Raw genomic sequence first — 19,931 nt, 5'->3', positions numbered from 1 at the left:
TTAATTTCTGGAATGATCCATGTCTAGGTTTTAGTTATTTTCATAGAAGTCTCCCTACAAAGAAAAGCTAGAGAGAACAAAGCAATATAAAAGTTGTTCCATTGTCTCCTTGCTTTTTTTTTTCTTTTCTTTTTTTTTTTTTTTTAAGGGAAAGTCTTCCCTATTTCTTTCTTTCTCTTTGTCTTTTATTGTCAATAGCAGCCCTGTTTTAAGTTTGGCCAGATAATGCCCTCTGCTGTGTGTGCCTAAAATAACATGATTGCCTTAAAAATTCCAAGTCAATGATGCATTAAGTTGCTTCTATGATTTGCTTCACGTGCCACTTCACGTGGTACTTCAGAATAGGGACGTTTGACTCAGATTTCTGGTGACTCCATTAGGTCAGACCCCTTAGAGCAGAGAACAAGAATTCTTACAGGCAGAAAGTCAAATCCTCTTCAAATCTTTAAACTGGAAGAGACTCTTGATCATCACATTCCCACTTCTAGAACACATTTGAACCATTACTTAGAAAATCATTGGGTGAAAAAGATCTCTTAATTCTTCTGTCACAATTCAAAAGAACAAGATGGATTAGGTAAGGGATTGGGATAGGCAGTGGCAGCTCCAATTTTGTCTTAGCAACAAAGAATCAAATCTACTTCTTAGGAAAGCAGGTGTAGAAGTATAGCCAAAGATTCAGCAAGGCTAAAAATAAAATTAATTTGTTTTCCATACTTGTTTAGCCTCCCTTGATGTAGGAGCGATAAGTATACCTGGTATAAAGCTTTTAGCTATTTATGAATCCTTTTGATCATATTCACTTTTTGAGGTTGATTATTTATGAAGAAATGAAATATAGATGACTACTTGCTTCTCAAATTAAAGGGCGGGATTTGAGGCATTTGGGGATCTGTTTGCATTTTTATGATAGTTGCTCACTGTGTTGGTTTAGTAAAATGAACAGCCAAGGAGAAAAGGTTCAAACCTCAAGCTCCATACATTGCTTGATATTTCAGTCTTCAGGAAATGAAATCAGACTGTTCCAATAATCAAAAATGAGCCTTTCTGTCACAGTGCCTGCATTCTGTTTTGCACTCTTATTTTGAAGTCTGGAGCCCTCTCAAAGCATGAAAACTTCACTTCTTTCCATTTCTTTTTTTTCCCTTTTTTCTCAGATTCAGGGTCCAGCAAATGATTGATATCTGCTATTCCTTACCTCCAAAATCAATCTTTTCTTTATACATTATTCCCAAGGGAAATGTGCAAAGTAACACTTTGCACACTTAGTGTAACAACACACAGGGACCTAAAGAACATAACCTAGCAATAGGTCCCCAGTGCTTACAGAATAAAGCCTAAACTCTTACATCCTCTACCCACTAGATGCCAGCAGCACCCCCACTTGTGACAATCTATATGTCTTCATATATTGCCAAAGGTCCCCTTGAGGGCAAATTTGCCCTCTTCAAAACTGCTGCCTTAGTGTGACATGTAAGACTCTCCACAAAGCTCAGCCATACTGCTTTCCTAGTCTTATCTCCCACTGTTCTCCATAGAACAGTCTAGGCTGCAGTCTGTTTCAGATTCTAAAAATATACTCCCTACTTTTCCTTCTCTAAGCCTTGCTCCTCTTTCTCCCACGATTTTTCTCTCAAAATGGTACCCAACATCAGAGACAATTTTACAATGACCATTTCTACTAGATCTTCCTGGGTTTTACTGGCCACTATCGATCTACCCTTCCCCTAAGGACCTGTAATGCCAAGACAAGAGCATTTATCGAATCTGTGTTTGAATGTAAACGTTTGGGAATGCATTTGATCTATTGAATCATATGCTTCTTAAAAACAGGAACCAGATGATGCCTAGGCACTCAGTAAATATTTGCTGAATTGCATTACTGACTGTAGTCCACATTTCAATTCACAGTTAGGAGCCAGGTTGATTAGCTAATTTTATCAAGGTCTATTGACGAGACCCATAGGTAATTCAAAAAAAAAAAAAAAAAGGTACACCACTTAGTATAAACAGTAAAGAGAAGGCTCAATAATAACTCTCTGCCCTCCCATGCACTCCAATAACACTTACAAATAAATGGAGATTGTGAGGAAGTAGATTACCAAAAACCAGCATGTAAATGAGTGACTGAAAACAATAGATTAGGGTAAAAACCTATCCTTACTAGCAATAAACTCCATCCTAAATACCACATTCAAGTACCTGGTACACAGTGTATACTAAATATCTGTGTATTAAATGTGTGTGTGTGTGAGAGAGAGAAATGAAATAATGAGGGAGAAACAAAAAGGAAGGAAGAATTAATAGGCTCAAGGAAAGGTTGGTCAGCGTAGATTACCAACTATTTACACAATTAAGTGAACACCAATGGAATATAGAGACTTTTTAAAAATCAGAGATTCAACTGTGTGCAATATTTATCTGTAAAACTGCCTATAGGTTGGATGCTCTGATTTTTTTTTTTTTTTTTTTTTTTTTTTGGCTACTCCCACAGTATGTGTAAGTTCCCAGGCCAGGGACTAAAACTGCAGCACAACAGCAACCTGAGCAACTGCAGTGACAACCAGGATTCTAATCCACTGCACCACAAGAGACCTCCTGGATACTATGATTTATGGACTCCATTACTGCGAAGATACATGAGCTAATATACAAAGGATTTAGAAAAATGCCTGGTATATAGTCAATACTGTATAAATGTTTGTTGTTTTTATTGTTATTATTTGTCTAATCCTGATGACAGCTGAAATCAAATTTTAGAGAATGATTGATACATCAGACTATTATAATTTCATGCTAAAGCAATTTGAATCATGTAATCACATTTTCTTAGTCTGATTTCTCATCAGCCACCTTATTTAATTATAATTTGCTATGCCATGAATATGCATAGCTTAATCCATGGGTTCTTAAGACATCCATGAATGGATTTCACACCATTTGTACATCTCTTGAAATTATGTGCAAATTTTTGTGTCAATGTGATGGTATATTTTCATAGGAAGATTATTCATTGATTTTTATCGTCACATTCTCAAAAAGATTTATGATTCCAAAAAAGTTTAAGTTTTACATGAAAAGATGTGACAGACTTAAGTATTTGGAGGGTCTGTTACAGTTCTAGCTATAATTTAGCAAATTGGCATTCTGTTCTCCATTCTATATTTCTTATGTGTTTAGTAAGAGTGACAACAATTTTCTCATGACAAGCTACCAGAATCAAACTTTGGAGAGTAAAAAACTAAGAACTAGACTTAGGTCTTGAGTAAATTCATCAAGATAAATGTCCGTTAGGAAAAGTTTTGGAATGAAGTCTTCCTTGGTGATAGTGGTCCATGTCACACACATTAAACATTGGTACTCAGGTGAAAATTTGTCACTCTATGTCATTTCCTTAAGGAATTTGTGTCAACATAAGGATCAGAATGCTGCATGATGAAATGGGAATTTCTCTGTTCTAGAACTTTCCTTCATGTTGTCATAATTTATTCCTCAAAGGGAAATGCACTGAGATGGTATAACTGAATTATTAATGTTTATCTAGCTCTTAGAATATTTTGGGTAATTATGACTGATGCCAAAGGAGAAAACACCAGGCTCATTATTATTAGTGAAGGTCAACAGTTTAACAGGAATGAGAAAAAAATAACATTCCGTTGAAACAAATACAACCAAAGCCTAATAATAAGAATCCCCCATAAGACAAAAATCTAATGTTGAATGAAGTTAAATTGCAAAAACTGAACACCTATTTTAGCCTCTCAGGATGCACCACAGGATGAGTCTATTTAGACTGTCAACTTGAAAAATGGAATAAAAGGAAAGCAAATAACATAAGGTGAACATTTCCAATTACATTTAATCAAAGTATGAAAAATTATTTTTCTCCTCATGGCATTCTCCAGTTGGTCTACAGAGGCTTATGTTTTATCTTTTTACACGTTTGTATAGTAACATTAACATTGTCATATATTTTCTGTCCAGGTTAATTAGAGGGCAAGGAACTCAAACTTTTGAAAATCTAACAAGTCCATTTTAAACATAGTCCTTGGCAAACTAGGTAAAGGATTTGATTTCAGAAAGTTGCTAATACAGTTGATGATCTTGCTTCCCATGCTTCCTTGGGACTGATGACTAGCTGGGAAGAGTTAATAGTCATTCACCCCCAACTGCTCATTAACCCTTAGGAAATACCTTGTGCCAAGGTCATCATTGCCTTTATAGGTTGAAAACAAACCAATCAACAATAATGCCCAAAAGGTGTTTGGATTTTGATGATGAGTAATGCAGTTAAATTTGTCATGCAAGGAATCTGAAGAGAATAAGTACCACATATCCAAAGCTATTCAGATTTTTAAATCACCTTAAAATATTTTCCCAAGTATTTTCTTCTCCATTTATTATTAAAGAGTACACAAAACCTTGATTTCTTAGATTGTAATCAAATACACACATATTTTATATATATATATATATATATATATATATGTAACATATTCTATATAAAGATGTCTAGGATTCATTTCATAGTAAGATGTTGAAAAAGAAACTCTTTAAAGTCATTTCTGCTATAAAAACATTTAATTCTAGGAGTTCCTGTTGTGGCTCAGTGTGTTAAGAATCCAACTAGTATCCATGAGGATGTGGGTTTGATCCCTGGCCTCGAACAGTGGGTTAAGGATCCAGTGTTGCCACAAGTTGCAGCATAGGTTACAGATGTTGCTTGGATCCTGAGTTGCTGTGACTGTGGCATAGGCGGGAAATTGCAGCACCAATTTGACCCCCTAGCTTAGGAACTTCCATGTGCTGCAGGTGTAGCCCAAAAAAAAAAAAAAAAAGAAAGATTCTAAGGATGTTTACCAGCACTGTGTGAACTTTATCTATGAGGAAACTCCTTCCACTGACTATCATTGCTCATTGGAAACACTATGCTGGAACACTATGCTAAGACATCCCTAACACAAACAACAGTCATGAACCAATGCCAGTGTGTTATCCCAAGTGTGTATGTGATTGTGTGATAATTACAAGGAGGCTGGCCTCCATGTCCATGATCTGTTTCTGTTTTATAGATAGATCATTTAACATATTTGACAGTCTGACATATTTTAGACTCCACATATAAGTGATATCATATGGTGTCTGTCTTTCTCTTTCTGACTTATTTCACTCAGTATGAGAGTCTCTAGTTCCATCTATGTTGCTGCAAATGGCATTATTTTGTCCTTTCTTATGGCTGAGTAGTAAGAGGGAGAGGGAGTGGGATGGATTGGGAGTCTGGGATTAGTAGATGAAAACTATTGCATTTGGAGTGGATGGGCATTGGGATCCTGCTACATAGCACAGGGAACAATATCCAATCATTTGTGATGGAACAGGATGGAGGATAATGTGAAAAAAATTACATATATATATACACACACACATATATATATATATATACACACACACACACATATATATATATATACACACACACACATATATATATATATATATATATATATATTGCTGTACAGCAGGAATTGGCAGAACATTGTAAATCAACCATTAGAAAAAAGAAGGCTGGTGTTCAGAGGGAACCAATGGGGTCTAAGCAGTCCATGAAGCCTAGGTGGACGAGAGATTTAGTAGGATATGTACATTTGGATAAGCAGACAGTCTGGTATTCCAAGAGAGAGAAAAACATAGGCATTTATTCCTTCAGTAATATTTGCTGAGTACTTACTGAGTGTCAAGCAGAGTCCTCAGGTCTTGACAGTTAGGGCCAAGTATGCCCCATCAAGAATCTCACAGTGTAGGGGGATTCTTAAGAGAGTAAACAAGGAACTATAATACAGCAGAAAATGCTAGAAAAGAATGCACAGTGTGGTTGAGGAATATTAATAGAAAACACATACTAGCGGAGAGAAGAGAGAGAAGACTTTGTTGGAAAACAGGCATGTGGTGGGTGGGAAATGTGTGGAAGAATGTGAGCATAGGGCAAAAAGAGACACAAACTGATTTCTACTAGGATATACACTGAAAACCAATGGGATAAGGTAGCATAAGTAAAATAACACCAGACTGAAAAATAGACAAAGGAAATATTGGGGGATGGGTTATAGGGACTTGATTTTTCTTTTTTACCTATTTTATCTTATTTTATTTTTGGCTGCACCCACAGCACATAGATGTCCCCAGGTCAGAGATCAAACCCAAGCCACAGTGGTGGCAATGCCATATCCTTAACTGCTAGGCCAACAGGGAACTCCCAACTCCCTTACCCTTCACTCGCTCCCCTGATTCCTGACCCATCATTGGCTGCTTTCACTTCTGTAGATTTCAGACCACCTAAAACATCGGAGCAAGTCCTGTGAATCTATCCTGGCTCCTACTGAAGATCCCAGGGCCATTGCCTTCCAGTTTTCAGCATGACTTAAGAGCTTAATAAATTCACTAAAATGACCCATAAAAACCTGATAAGGAAACTCTTTAATTGAGTCTGTGTTTATGAGATCTGAACAAGGGGAGGAAACAGAGTAGACTCTCTGTGATTTCCAGGCAACGTCATTTAATCAGAATGCAGATAACAAGGATGGCCTCCTAATTGGAACTGGAACTGGTTTCAAGTAACCTCAACACTGTTAACATTGCATAATGAGGAAACCTTGGTGATGACATGTCAGATAATGGAAATGGCTAAAATCAGCGATTTCTTTGTTTCCCCCTAATGACCACCAAAGAGGGAAGTATATGGCCAATGCAGACATTTGGAAATTGGATTCTTATTTATTTACTTAAGGCAGTTCATGTTAACCATAGAACATGAATATCAAAACCAAGTCCTCTTTTTTTTTTTTTTCCCCCCCACAGTTCTTTTATAACAGATTTGCTCCCAGTTACCATGGAACCTCGAAAAGTGAGGACTCAGTTCCAATATGCATAAGCTTCAGTTAATACAGTACTGTGCAAAGCCATAACTCCCTGTGTTCTCCTGTATTCATTTGCCTACAATGCATCATTTCCAAAAATATACCATGGGTGGGGGGAACCTCAAGAATATACATGAAAAGCAGTAAGAACTGGATCCCTTACGGTAACTTAATGGGATACAAATGTACAGAAGCTTGTGCATGTCCCTGTTTAAACCATTAGTTAACTATTTTTTTTTTTGCTTGGCTTAGGTAATAGAAATTACTTCTTAGATGTTTTCCCCACCATCTTTTTTATTTCCTAAAGGATGCATTTTAAAAAGAATCGTCCAATTGATAAAAGCACAAGGCTGATGGTCATATTCCAGCACGGATCTTACAGATGTGGGGTGATACCTAATACAAGCCATGTTCTACATACACCTTTCTGTAAAGTGATGATAGAATGCATGTTCTTCCTATGCCAAAGGAATGCTGGAAAGATAAAATTTATTCAAAAATAAGTATGACAAGGAGTAAGATCCACAAAATGAGGGTAATGACAATGTGACTGTCACTCCCACGCTTCCCAGTCTTATCTTTTAAGCTGTAGCTGCCATGTGAGCAGAAACAGAAGGTGGATGGAGATGTAGGCAAAATTCTAAGAGTAGTAGTTGACAAACTACTGCCCACAGGCAAAATGTGGCCCATTTGTTTGTGTCCATAAAATTTTACTGAAACACTGCCACACTCATTTGTGTCTGTATTTTCTATGGTTGCTCTCACATGAAAGTGCAAAATTGTGTAGTTATGACAGATTCTATAGCTCACAAAGCCAAAATACTTACCTTCTGTAGAAAAAAATGTGTTGACCCTGCACTAGACACTAGAGCATGTAGAGACATTCCCTTTTTTTTTTCTTTTTGCTTTTTAGGGCCACACTTGCAGCACATGGAGGTTCCCAGGCAAGGGGTAGAATCGGAGCTACAGCTGCCGGCCTACGTCACAGCCAGAGCAATACAGGATCCAGCCGCATCTGCGACCTACACCACAACTCATGGCAATGCCAGATCCTTAACCCACTGAGTAAGGCCAGGGATCGAACCTGAATTCTCATGGATCCTAGTCAGGTTCCTTAACTGCTGAGCCATGAAGGGAACTCAGAGATACTCCTTTTCTAACCCACTTTCCCCAACCCCAAAGTTACCAGGATGACCTATAAGGACATGAAGGAAAACTTAAAATTTCTATTTATAATTCGGTTTCATCTAAGAAATAAGAAAGAGATTAAGTTTCACTAGTCTGGCAACAGTGCCATGTGTCACATAACATGTATGAGGAATTCTGAGCAGAAAAAGGAGTTCACCAAAGAGGGGTTTTCTGTAGGGCCATTACTGTCTTGGTGCATTCACCACTCTGAGTACTACTATTTCTGTGTCTAGCTAAGTGATTTCAAGGATTATTTTACTTCGTTTTAACTAAAACAATACAAAATTGGGAAAGGGGCTTAAAGGGATTCTTTCAAAGACAACACAGGGTGAATGTTCTAATAATAAGGCAAGCATCAAGACACAGAGAAACAGTAGAGCGAACATTTTATCTCCTAGTTTGAGCTCCCTGAAGCCATACAATGATGATATATTAAAGAGATGTTCTGTTTAGTCTTTAATAGACATGTACATGTGGACAGGTCGGGGGCAAGGGGAGTAGCCATAATCACTTTCTCCAGCAACTGTGTCCCATCCCACTCCGTCTTAGCTGTGTACCTTCTTCTGAACTCACTAGGTATCTACCCATATCTCTGCCAGATACCTGGCTTTGTATCTCCCCCCCAACCCCCATTTTTTTCTAATCAACAACATTAAAGCATATTGCTGTACAAAACCAATGCCTCATTTGTTCCTGGGATGGAGGAGTGTATTTTTCATGTCCTTTTGGATTCTGGGAGAATGACTCAAAAAAGGTCTGTAAGAGACAGACTTTGCAATTACTCTCCCTTCCTTCCTTCTCTCGTTCCCTGCTAAAACGTTCTTCCTCTCACCATTTATTAGAATAGTGAGTTAGAATCTTCTGGGTTTAAGCTTTAAAACTCATGAATATCGGGACTCCAATTAAGAATCATAGGCTTTGAGAGTTTTAATTATAAAAAGAACCCTAGGGAACTAGGTAAAAACTCCCATTTCCTCATTCACTATATGGAGATCTCACCAATAATGACTCTGAATCTCCTTTCTCTATAAAATGGGTGTGATATGATCTGTCTCTCCTTTCTTGTGATTATCAGGATAAATTGAGATAGTTTATGAGTTGTGAGATAATTTAAGACTAGATGTATTAGACTTAGGAGATGGATCATTTTTTACTTCGAGTCGGTACTACACAGAAATCAGCGAGGTCGGGGAGGTGAGTGGGGGAGGGAGGAAGATAGAGCAAAAACCTGTCACACAGCTTTCTATGTATCGGATGCCCTAAGTGCTTTACACGCATGATTTTATTTAATCCTCAGAACAACTGCATGAAGCAGATACTCTGTTGGCTTGTCACTTATCCCAAATCACACAGTTAGTAACTGACCTCTGGTCTGTAAAGTCTACCCCTTCTAACAACTACTCTGTACAAACACTTTCTACAAGCTCTGTGGCTTTGGAAACCACAAGAAGTCACTCTTTAGGCAACTCACTTTGAGTATTTATAAAGGGACAGAGAACAGCACCACTGTGATGGTGTACTGACTGCATCATCATGTCTAATTTTAATTAAACTCTGCTTCGTAAAAGTGCTCATATTCATTTGGCTTTGAGAAACCAAGAGCATTTAAGCACTATATCCATGGCTTACAGCCAGTCTGGAAGGGAAGCTGCACTTCAACCACCAGCTACAGATCCATTTTCCTTCCAGAACACTGCCTGCCAGTAAATTTTGTGGCTTTAAGACAATCTAAATGAAACTATCTAGTAAATTATCTGGCACATAGTAAATACACAATCTATAGTGTGTTTTCTTCTTTCTAAATTCCTCTTGGAATATGATCAGCACAATGAAGATATGTTCCATTTAGAAGAGTGAAAACGAGGACGGAGGAGAAACATCAGTCTGGGTAACCGAGTCAAAGAAAAGCCGTTTCTGGACTGTGCTATGTCAACTGCAAACTTTCATTTTTTGTTTTTGTTTTTGTTTTTTTTTTTGTCTTTTTAGAGCCGCACCTGCAACATATGGAGGTTTCCAGGCTAGGAGTCTAATTGGAGCTGTAGCTGCCGGCCTATGCCAGAGCCACAGCAACACCAGATCTGAGCCACGTCTGCGACCTACACCACAGCTCACGGCAACGCCGGATCCTTAACCCACTGAGGGAGGCCAGGGATCGAACCTGCAACCTCATGATTACTAGTCAGATTCGTTTCCCCTGTGCCAGGATGGGAACTCTGTCAACTGCAAACTTTCAACAAGCAGCTAAGGGTTCCTTTTCACCAACATGTGCCACTTCAGTAAACTTCACTTTCAATTCTTTTGTTTTTGAAGAAAAACATTTCCAGCTAATAACACAATTATACTTAAGTATCAGAGCTCATTTTAGTATTATTGCATTTGTTAAATCTAACTGAGTCCAAATTACTTCCTCAATGCTAATAAGAGAAGGGAGGGGGGAGGAAAAGGAGGACCTGGAGACTGAGGGGGAGGGATGGTTGTGAAGATTAAAGGAAGAGAAAGAAACATACAGAGAGCCAGAGAGAAAAACAGAGCCTATCAATGCTACATAGAGTCTCAAGTCCAATAAACGTCAGTTAAACTTGCTGCCCACGGTTTCTATGGAAACCCCTTAAGTTAAGAGTGGAACACAGGCATTTTTTTGGACTGCAATTCATAAGCTGTTTGTTTAGTTATGATGAAACATGAGACTATAAGGGACAATATTATCACGCACACAGCATTTAGAATTCAACACATAGGTACGGCCGAATAAAAAGTTAATTTTAAAAAAGTCATTAGCGTCATGTGAGTGGCATGCAAATAAAATGCATCCTCTTCTTTCCAGGATTTCACTGGTAATTTCCTGCAGGTGAACCCCAAATTAGCCGAATGAGTTCGTAAATTGGTATTCTTCAGCGGTCTCATGCCAATTATCCCCTCCCCCATGCCCAGGGAACAAAACCAAGGTCACAGCATATTTTCAATTAAACCCGAGATAGCACCAAAGGGCACCACAGCTGGAAGAGCAAGTACATTATTACCCCATAGATCATGTGTGAGCAATGAATAGGTCTCTGGTGTTTTTCTGTTTTATAGGCATTTGAATATAAAAATAAAGTAAATAGCTTCAGATTAGTTTCTGCCTTCCAAAATAAACAGCTACTCTGAGGGCATTATTCCTGGTGGTCTGGCAAAGGATGACTTTTCTGTCTCTGATGGTTGGAAAAGATTGGCTGAGACTTTAATTTGGCTTCAGGGAATCGTCTGATTGATGGCCTCATTCACATCTTTGTTCTTTCACTGAACAAACACACAATTTCCACCTACTATGTGTCAGGCAATGTGCTAGGGAAAGGAGAGGTGAGAAGATTAAACCCCAGTCCCCAGCTTAAATATGGACTTTTTAGAAGGCAAGACATTCATTCTTTTGAGAAATATTTATAGAGGGCCAACTATGACTCCTAGGCCCTAGACTAAATAGATCAATAAATCCAGGATCCTGCCTTCTAGGAGATTACAGTTTAATGGAAATGAAAAGACACAGGATCCTAGGTCATAGAGCAAAGAGGCAGTACTCTTGCCTGCTGCCTCCAGGTCCTCTCTCCCTTTAGGTAGAAATACTTCCGCGGATGCTATGCCACAGTCAAGGGTGCAGGTGTTTATGGAGATGGCAGCATTGGCTGGTGGAGGTCAGGGTGAAGAGGAAGTTTTGGTAATAGTCCCATAAGAGCATCACATTTCCAGCTCTGTCTATGAGCCTCCACAGCCCTGAGATAATCTTTAGTCTATAAAATATGACTGAAGAGAGAGGCACTCAAAGGTGAAGGGAATCCCAAGGAGAGTCATCTCTGGTGCCAAGCAGGGACTATGACACATAGGTCCTATGGATGCCATGTTTTTTTAAATCAGCAGAGAGAAACGTACAAGGAATTTGCAACTATGACTCAGGGACTCTGTCATTTCTACTCTATTGCAGCTTTTTTTTTTTTTTTTTTTTTTTTTTTTTTTTTTTTTTGCAATTCACTAGTGATTTGCAGTAGCTGGGCTTCCCACAAGTTGTTCATGCTGTAGCGAAGCCAGTCTTTGGCTGTTATTGGATTTGACAGTGTATAATGAGCCACTTCACATTAGCTGCTGCTGTAGCATTCAGCATATTGTGGCAAAGATTTAGCATGAATCATCACCCACCTAGCTCTCCATTGTGGTCTCTATGCTGTAAACAGGCAACGCGTTTGCCAATCTAAAAAAGAAAAAAAAAAAGCATCCATTAGAACAACTCAGCACATTTCTCGATCTTCTACCACCAACACCACAGACAACACAGGTGACAATATTTATTAAATTGCCACTATATTTTAACATTCACCTGGGCGGAGAGCCAAGGCAGCTATTTTAACCACTGGCCATTTTGAACAATGCATTGTTTAATGCCAATAAAAAAATACATTTAGAGTCAGAAGATCTGTTATCTACACTTGGCTCTGACTTCTTAGATGCATGACCTTAAGCAAGTCACATTTTCTCTCTGATCCACTACCCTGTGCAAAACTACCTCTTAAGATCAAGTGAGACCATGTATTTTGAAAATGGATAGGAAATAGTTAAGCAAACACTCTGAATTATTAAAATCAAACAGAATGTTGAGTTTGACATAGGCATCTGCTGCAAACACCAGTTGGGCTTTTTTTTTTCCACATCCCCAAATAGGAGAGATACTAACCTCTCTTCCTCCTACCCACCCCTCATCTTCCGCTGACTTCCCTCCCAACACTCCTGTGGCCGTGGCAGATTGAAAATTGGAATCTGAGATTAAGGGGCCACTCAGTACTTGGAGCAAGCAAGGACAAAGAGACAGAGCTGGCTTTTGCAAAGCATAATTAAGTAAACTAAATGATTCCAACAAATACAGATCTTTCCAACCCAAGCTTAGATGTACCATTGGTGCAAACTCTAAAAAGAGGACCCCCACCCCCAGCAAGTGCAGATAGAAAAAGTCCATGAAATTTGCGATCAAGATCGAGAGACCGACATGGATATTGAAATCACCAAGAATTCTATCAGGAGGAGGTTTGGAGAGAAGACGAGGGAGGCAGGTGTTAAAATCTTCAAGGAATGAGGAGGAGTGATGTGTGGGGCTGTGGTTGACTCCAACGAGGAGGTGTTAGCAGGTGGTATAGTCTGATGGTGTAAACTTCAAAGCTGGGTGTTTTACTGTGTTAGATAGTTTTATTTGGAACAGATAAAGCAAGGAAAAAGGGCTTCTCAAACTTCAAAATAATACAGTGCTAATGAATAGTATAATTAATACATAAGTAAAACAATATAGTTAAAATTTCTTTCCGAGGAGTTTCTTGTGGCTCAGTGGTAATAAACCCAACAAGTATCCATAAGGATGCCAGTTCAATCCCTGGCCTCACTCAACGGGTTAAGGATTCAGCATTGCCGTGAGCTGTGGTGTAGGATGCAGACATGGCTTGGATCCTGTGTTGCTGTGGCTGTGATGCAGGCCAGCAGCTGCAGCTATGATTTGACCCCTAGCCTGGGAAATTACAAATGCCCTAGGTACAGCCCTAAAAAGACAAAAAAAAAAAAAAAAAACAACTTCCAGTCACCTAGGAGACTATTTAGAATTTTGTTCTGCATCCCTCTCTCTCTGATCCTAACCAGCTACAACTGTCTCCCTTCCTCACCCCACCTGGATACACGGGTTCCTTGCTGTTCTTCAGATGTACCAAGGACACTTCTTTCTCAGGAAATTTGCACTTGCTGTTCCTAATTGCCTGAAAGGTTCTTCATCCAAACAGACCTGTAGCTATGCACACTCATAACAATGGTACCACCTTTCATCCACCTTTCAAATCTGTATACTTTGCTTCTTCACTTTCTCCAGGTCACCTGCTCAGAGAGGCTTCCCTTCCTTGGAGATGCTGCCTAAAATATAACTGCCCCCTTTCCTATCTCTCTTTATTCTCTTGTTCTTTATTTCTCTTCGTAGCACTTTTCACAACTGGGAAATTTGTACATGTACGTATGTAGGTATCTGTGTGCGTATATTTTCTGTCTCCTCTAACAAACCATATGAGGATATGGGGTTTGTATGATTTGTTTATGGACAGGGCCCCATAGTAGCCCTATTTTATAGATAAGAAAACTGAAACCAAGGAAAGTTGAATGCCTCTCGGACTGCTTTTCTGAAGAAAATGGGGATTATCAAGGAGGAAGAAGAGGACAAAGACAGAGACAATGATGAATTCAAGATCAAAGCATGTGATAGTCTACAGAAGGTAAGTGGATCAACTCTGTCATTGGCTATAGTAATTCTGTGATTTGAGCAAGATTGTAATCTTTTGAGACTTCAATCTCCTCCACTTTAAAATGAGGGTGATAATAATAGAGTTAACCGATTATTAGGTGGTACTGAACATGAAATACTTGGGGAGTGGCTAAACAATCTGCCCACTCTTATGAAATGATTATCTGGTGCTGAATGTGGAATTGGTCTCCAAATGTCTGATCATACCTGGATATAGAAAATATAAATCAAAATGATAAACCACTTGACTTTTTACATATCAACATGAAAACAAGATCCATGAGAAGAAAAGATGGTGATGAGAATGGTACTGTTTGTTGCTATTATACATCACAGATTAGAACATCTTCTCAGGTACATTATCCTATCAGACCTTCATAATTATGGGAGATATGCAGAAGAGATTATACTTTTTTTCATTTTTTAGATGAGATGTTAAAATATAAAGAAGTTAAATAACGTTATCAAGTTAAATGTGCTAACATATAACAACTATTGATACAGAAAGCAAATTGTTGGAGCCCTAGGCTAGCATTCTTCCCAATATATGATGTTTTAACATGAACATGTTATGAGAGGGAAGGGAGTACTTAGGCTGTGAGTCCTTCTCAAGGTTCTCTAAATTTGTAGGAAGTTGTTTTTGTGTGTGGGTGTTCTTTTAACGCATTTCACTATTACTTCCACATGGGAAGAATGAAAAGAACATTTATTGAACAATTATCAACTATTGTGTTAGTCATCCACCATGTGCTTATGCGTCTTTCTGCATCATGAGACTATATGCTCTACTAGGACAGGCACTGGATACCATTTTACATGCATGCACATCCCAGTTACTGACATGTAGCATACATTCAATAGATATTTCTTGAGTAAGCAGAAAAAAATTAGCTTAATTGGTTATATACGGAAAGAACAAACTGTGAAAGCATACCCTGGATTTGCATCACATAGTCAATCAGTATGATTAGGAAAAAACCTTATAAAATTGTCATTTCCTAATTCAAAAACTGTGGACATCCACAATTTAATATGGTTTGAATGAATCGTTACCAAAGGGGGACAGTGATTTTGGAAATGCTGAGTTTTCCAATCAAATTTCTGGAATTTATGGAAATTTTTTCAGTTTACTTCTTTTCATATACACTTTAATATACTAACCAAGGGGGTGCGGGAAGAGCCAATACTTTGATGTCAACGGACAGTCTTCTAACTTCAAACATTCAATTTGTGGAAAGTTAATTAAAAATAAAGCCAGAACAAGCACAGTCAGTACTGAGTTATAAAGAGGACATGTCTATTGATTACCTGTTATCAGGGTCCCCAGGCACAAAGCTGAAAAGTCACACACTTGCTTTGCCATATCCAGAAATCTAATGGTACAGCCATTGGTACGTTATGGAAAGCTAAGTTATCCATCCCACGTTCTCTTAATATAGCTGTTCAAACAGTATGATTTCTCAATAGTTCTATTCTGACTCCCTCCTCTGTCATCTGACTTCCCCACTGAGAGAATTAACCATGTGTGCATCATTTTTTTTCTACAGTATTCTCTTCATTATACCATCTATCACCTTGGGAAAACCAAAACCATTTCCTTTTACTTAGGACATTGCCACTGCAAAACACCATGCTCGGCATACACAGGAAGTAATTTTTACAAATTAAGATGAAGCATCTGAAGGACAGACATGCACGCAAATCTATATGCTCTTAAATACCTCTCTAACTACAAGTGGTTTCCTTGGTGTAGCATTGCAGATCAAGATGTGTGGGTGTAGGAGATAGTACATACCAAGTGTCTTTGATTTTCTAATGACAGTAGCTGGTTGACCTCCTGCTCTAACTAATCTAGATTTCCAGTGGGAAAGGACACGGGATAGCTGTGGTCTGTGTAAATGTGGCATTTATCTTCATGAGTGTAATGATGAAGAATGGACCAGGACTGGCACAGTTATGAACGACTTATTTCCCCTCACAAGTGAAGATAAATGACACAAAATATCAGCCACCATGCATTCTATACATTTATTTCACATTTACACCCATAGACACAAACATACAGAAGGTCTATTCCTAAACCCGACTGGTTTTCATTTTCAAAATATGCAACTAACAAGAACAATGGGGAATTTGTAGGAAAGTCAGAGAGGATGAAAAATGCTGAAATAACTTCTATGACACAAGCTACACCCCGGGAGAAGATGCCTAACAGACCCTATCTTTGAGAACAATAACTGTAAGCCTTAAAAGAAGATTTTCACAGATCTTTGGCTGCTGATATGAAGCTAATGTTACGAGAAAGTTACAAAGACACCCTACCCCACCCCTGCAAGGACACTGTTCTTGAGCATTCTACAGCCTGTGGAAAATTCATGAAGACGATAGTTCTAACAGAGTGACTTCCAAGACTCCCTGTTTGTCTAACAGATAGTCTTCCTGGTTTAGTTTTTATTTTTTTCATATGACATTCATTATGCCTAGATGATATGCATTCCTTAAATTCTAAATTGGACTAGGATGCCCTCATGAAGTGTTTTAATTGCTGGTAAGGTGGAAAAGGTACAGAAGACAAAAATGGCTTCATCATGGACATCCTCCCTGCCTAGTCCTTATGGCTAGATGATGTGGGTAATTCACAGGCCCCCATTGGCTAAGGTTTCTTCTTCATTACAGCACTGTAACACCATTGATGTCATAACAGATCATTTTAAATAGTGCATTCAAATTTAAACCTATATTCAAGGAAATTTAAACCTAATTTGAAGCTGGCCTTGTTGGAAAGGACCTAGTTTCCTAGAGCTGATTCACTAGAAAATTATTGTAAGAGTGTATCAGAAAGCCAAGTCTTATCTTTGCCAAAGCAGTTGGAAGTTGTAGGTTTTACCTCATCTGGCCCATACCTGACTCAGCTCCAGTGTTGTTAGGCTTCATTTGTTGTTCATTTAATGGTGAACAATGGACTTCCACTGAGAGGCAGAACAAATCCTGGCCATTTTTTTCAGCCTAGTTCTCATACTTGGCCTCAGGAAACCATTGTTTCAGCTTTAGTTCTGATCTTATGTTCCAATAACTTATATTCTATACTCTAATTGCTTTGGGACATCTACGAATTTGGCCCCAAAACCTGCCTCCATATTTACTTTCAACCTCTTATGGGGTTCTTGTCCCCTTCGATGATGCTAAGACTTTGTTATTATAACATCCAATAACCTAGGCCCTCAGTGACTAAGGGCCAGGCCTTTTCCTTAAATTTCTAGATATCCAAAATCATCACCTTAATCCCCTCCAGCATTGATAACCTTTCTGATATGCATCTCATTCAACGTTAACTGAATGCTTACTAAATACCAGGGATGATTCTAGCCACCTAGGATTCTGTAGCGAGTCAGAGAGTAACAAACTCTCACTTCATAGAGCTAGCTTTTTAGGGCTTATGCAGATAATGAGTAAACCAGAAAAGATCAGGCAGAGATAAGTATTGAAGTGAAAATATAAGAGCGATGAGTCACGAATGACTGATGAGAAACATTACATTGATTTGGCCTGGGAAGACTCCTTTGAAAAAGGGACATTAAATTTCAGGAATGATAAGAAAGAACTTAGACCTAAAAAGATGTAGGGGAAAAATATTCCAAGCAGAGAATAGCTACTATAAAGGCTCTAAGTTTAAGGAAGTGCTATAGTTTAACGTTTGTGTCCCCCACCCCCTCCTCAAATTCACTGGGTAAATCCTAGTGTCCAGTGTGATGGTATTCGGAAGTGGGGTCTTTGAGAGGTAATTAGCCCTCGTGAATAGGATTAGCACCCTCATAAAATAGGATCCAGGGGGACCCCTAGGCCCTCCCTCAATGTGAAGATAAAATGAGGAGACTGAAACATGGAAGGGGGCCCTCGCCCCTGAACATGCTAGCATCCTGAAATTCGACATCAAGCCTCTGGAAGTATGAAAAATAGGTTTTTTGTTTTTTGGTTTTTTTCTTTTTAGGGCCACACCTGCAGCATATAGAAGTTCCTGGGATAGGGGCTGAATCGGACCTGCAACTGCTGGCCTACACCACACCACAGCAATATAAGACTCAAGCTGCAGGAGTTCCCGTCGTGGCGCAGTGGTTAACGAATCCGACTAGGAACCATGAGGTTGCGGGTTCGGTCCCTGCCCTTGCTCAGTGGGTTAACGATCCGGCGTTGCCATGAGCTGTGATGTAGGTTGCAGACGCGGCTCGGATCCCGCGTTGCTGTGGCTCTGGCGTAGGCCGGTGGCTACAGCTCCGATTCAACCCCTAGCCTGGGAACCTCCTTATGCCGCGGGAGCGGCCCAAGAAATAGCAACAACAACAACAAAACAACAACAAAAAGGACAAAAGACAAAAGACAAAAAAAAAAAGACTCAAGCTGCATATGTGACCTACCACAGCAATGCTCCATCCTTAACCCACTAAACAAGGCCAGGGATTGAACCCACATCTTCATGGATACTGTGTCAGATTCTTAACCCACTGAGCCATCACAAGAACACCTAAGCTCTATTTCTTATAAGATATCTTCGGTGGTATTGTGTTACAGCAGGCCAGACAGACAAGACAAGAAGTGTATTTTACTTAAAGAATAATAAGGGAGGGAGTTCCCATTGTGGCTCAGCAGGTTACAAACCCAACTAGTATCCATGAGGATGTGGGTTCGATCCCTGGTCTTGCTCAGGGGGTTAAGGATCCAACATTGCCATGAGTTGTGGTGTAGTAGTGTAGGTTGCAGACATGGCTTGGATCCCATGCTTCTGTGGCTGTGGCATACGCCCACAGCTGTAGCTCTAATTCGATCCCTAGTCTGGGAACTTTCATATGCCACAGGTGTGACCCTAAAAAGTGAAAAATAAATAAAAAAAAATAATAAGGGGAAATACAGGCTAGTCTAGTAGGAATAAAGTGGGAAAGCAGAAGAATGGGGGATGTACATGGAATATATTAGTTTCCTTTGGTTTCCATAACAGTTATCATAAACTTGATGGCTTAAGACAACAGAACTTGATTCTTTCCCAGCAACGCAGGCCAGACATCTGAAACTGAGACATCCACAGACCTCTCTGAAGTCTTCAGGGGAGAATTTTTCCTTGTCTCTTCCAGCTCTGGGGCTCCAGATACTCCTTGGTTTGTCACTATGTAGCTTCCACCTCTGCCCCAGTCTTCACATGGCTCTCCTTCTCTTCTCCATGAAGGATGCTTGTCATTGTATTTAAGGCCGACCTGGATAATCTAGGATGATTGTATCTCAAGATCCTCAACTTAATTACATGTGCAAAGGTCATTTTTTCAAATAAAGTCTCATTCACAGGTTCTGGGGCTTAGGATGTGAATATATCTTTTAGGAAGACAATATTGAGCTTGTTATAGAGAGTGAGGCTGGTGGGCCAGGGAAAGCAATTTCTTTGTCTATGCAATGGCGAGCTCTCGCAGAGCTTGGAAAAATAACACAGTCTTATTGAGATGTTTAAACTCTCATGCTACTAGCGTGAGAACTGATAGAAGACACCAAAAGTA

At 39.2% G+C, this 19,931-nt stretch overlaps 1 protein-coding gene and 1 long non-coding RNA gene across 17 annotated transcripts in view; one reads left to right on the top strand and one right to left on the bottom strand.

The window, feature by feature from the left end:
* LOC110259679 overlaps positions 1 to 14,304 on the top strand; it is a 43,372-nt gene extending 29,068 nt beyond the window's left edge. The window contains exon 4 of one of the 2 annotated variants that reach the window (XR_002342047.1): positions 14,224 to 14,304. This is a non-coding gene — a long non-coding RNA (uncharacterized LOC110259679). Of the gene's footprint in view, positions 1 to 2,494; positions 2,532 to 14,223 lie in introns of those variants that run through there. The other variant, XR_002342048.1, reaches the window with a different exon arrangement.
* LRRC4C (leucine rich repeat containing 4C) overlaps positions 1 to 19,931 on the bottom strand; it is a 1,216,912-nt gene that overhangs the window by 12,890 nt on the left and 1,184,091 nt on the right. For 14 of the 15 annotated variants that reach the window (XM_021085270.1, XM_021085271.1, XM_021085272.1 and 11 more), the window contains one exon: positions 12,270 to 12,321. The exons of the other annotated variant lie outside the window; for it this stretch is intronic. The gene's annotated coding sequence lies outside the window, so the exon portion shown is untranslated. The remainder of the gene's footprint in view (positions 1 to 12,269; positions 12,322 to 19,931) is intronic. 15 annotated transcript variants of the gene reach the window in all.

This window comes from Sus scrofa, chromosome 2, assembly GCF_000003025.6.
Source record: "Sus scrofa isolate TJ Tabasco breed Duroc chromosome 2, Sscrofa11.1, whole genome shotgun sequence".
Classification (NCBI taxonomy): domain Eukaryota; kingdom Metazoa; phylum Chordata; class Mammalia; order Artiodactyla; family Suidae; genus Sus; species Sus scrofa.
This window is presented reverse-complemented; position numbering and strand designations above follow the sequence as displayed.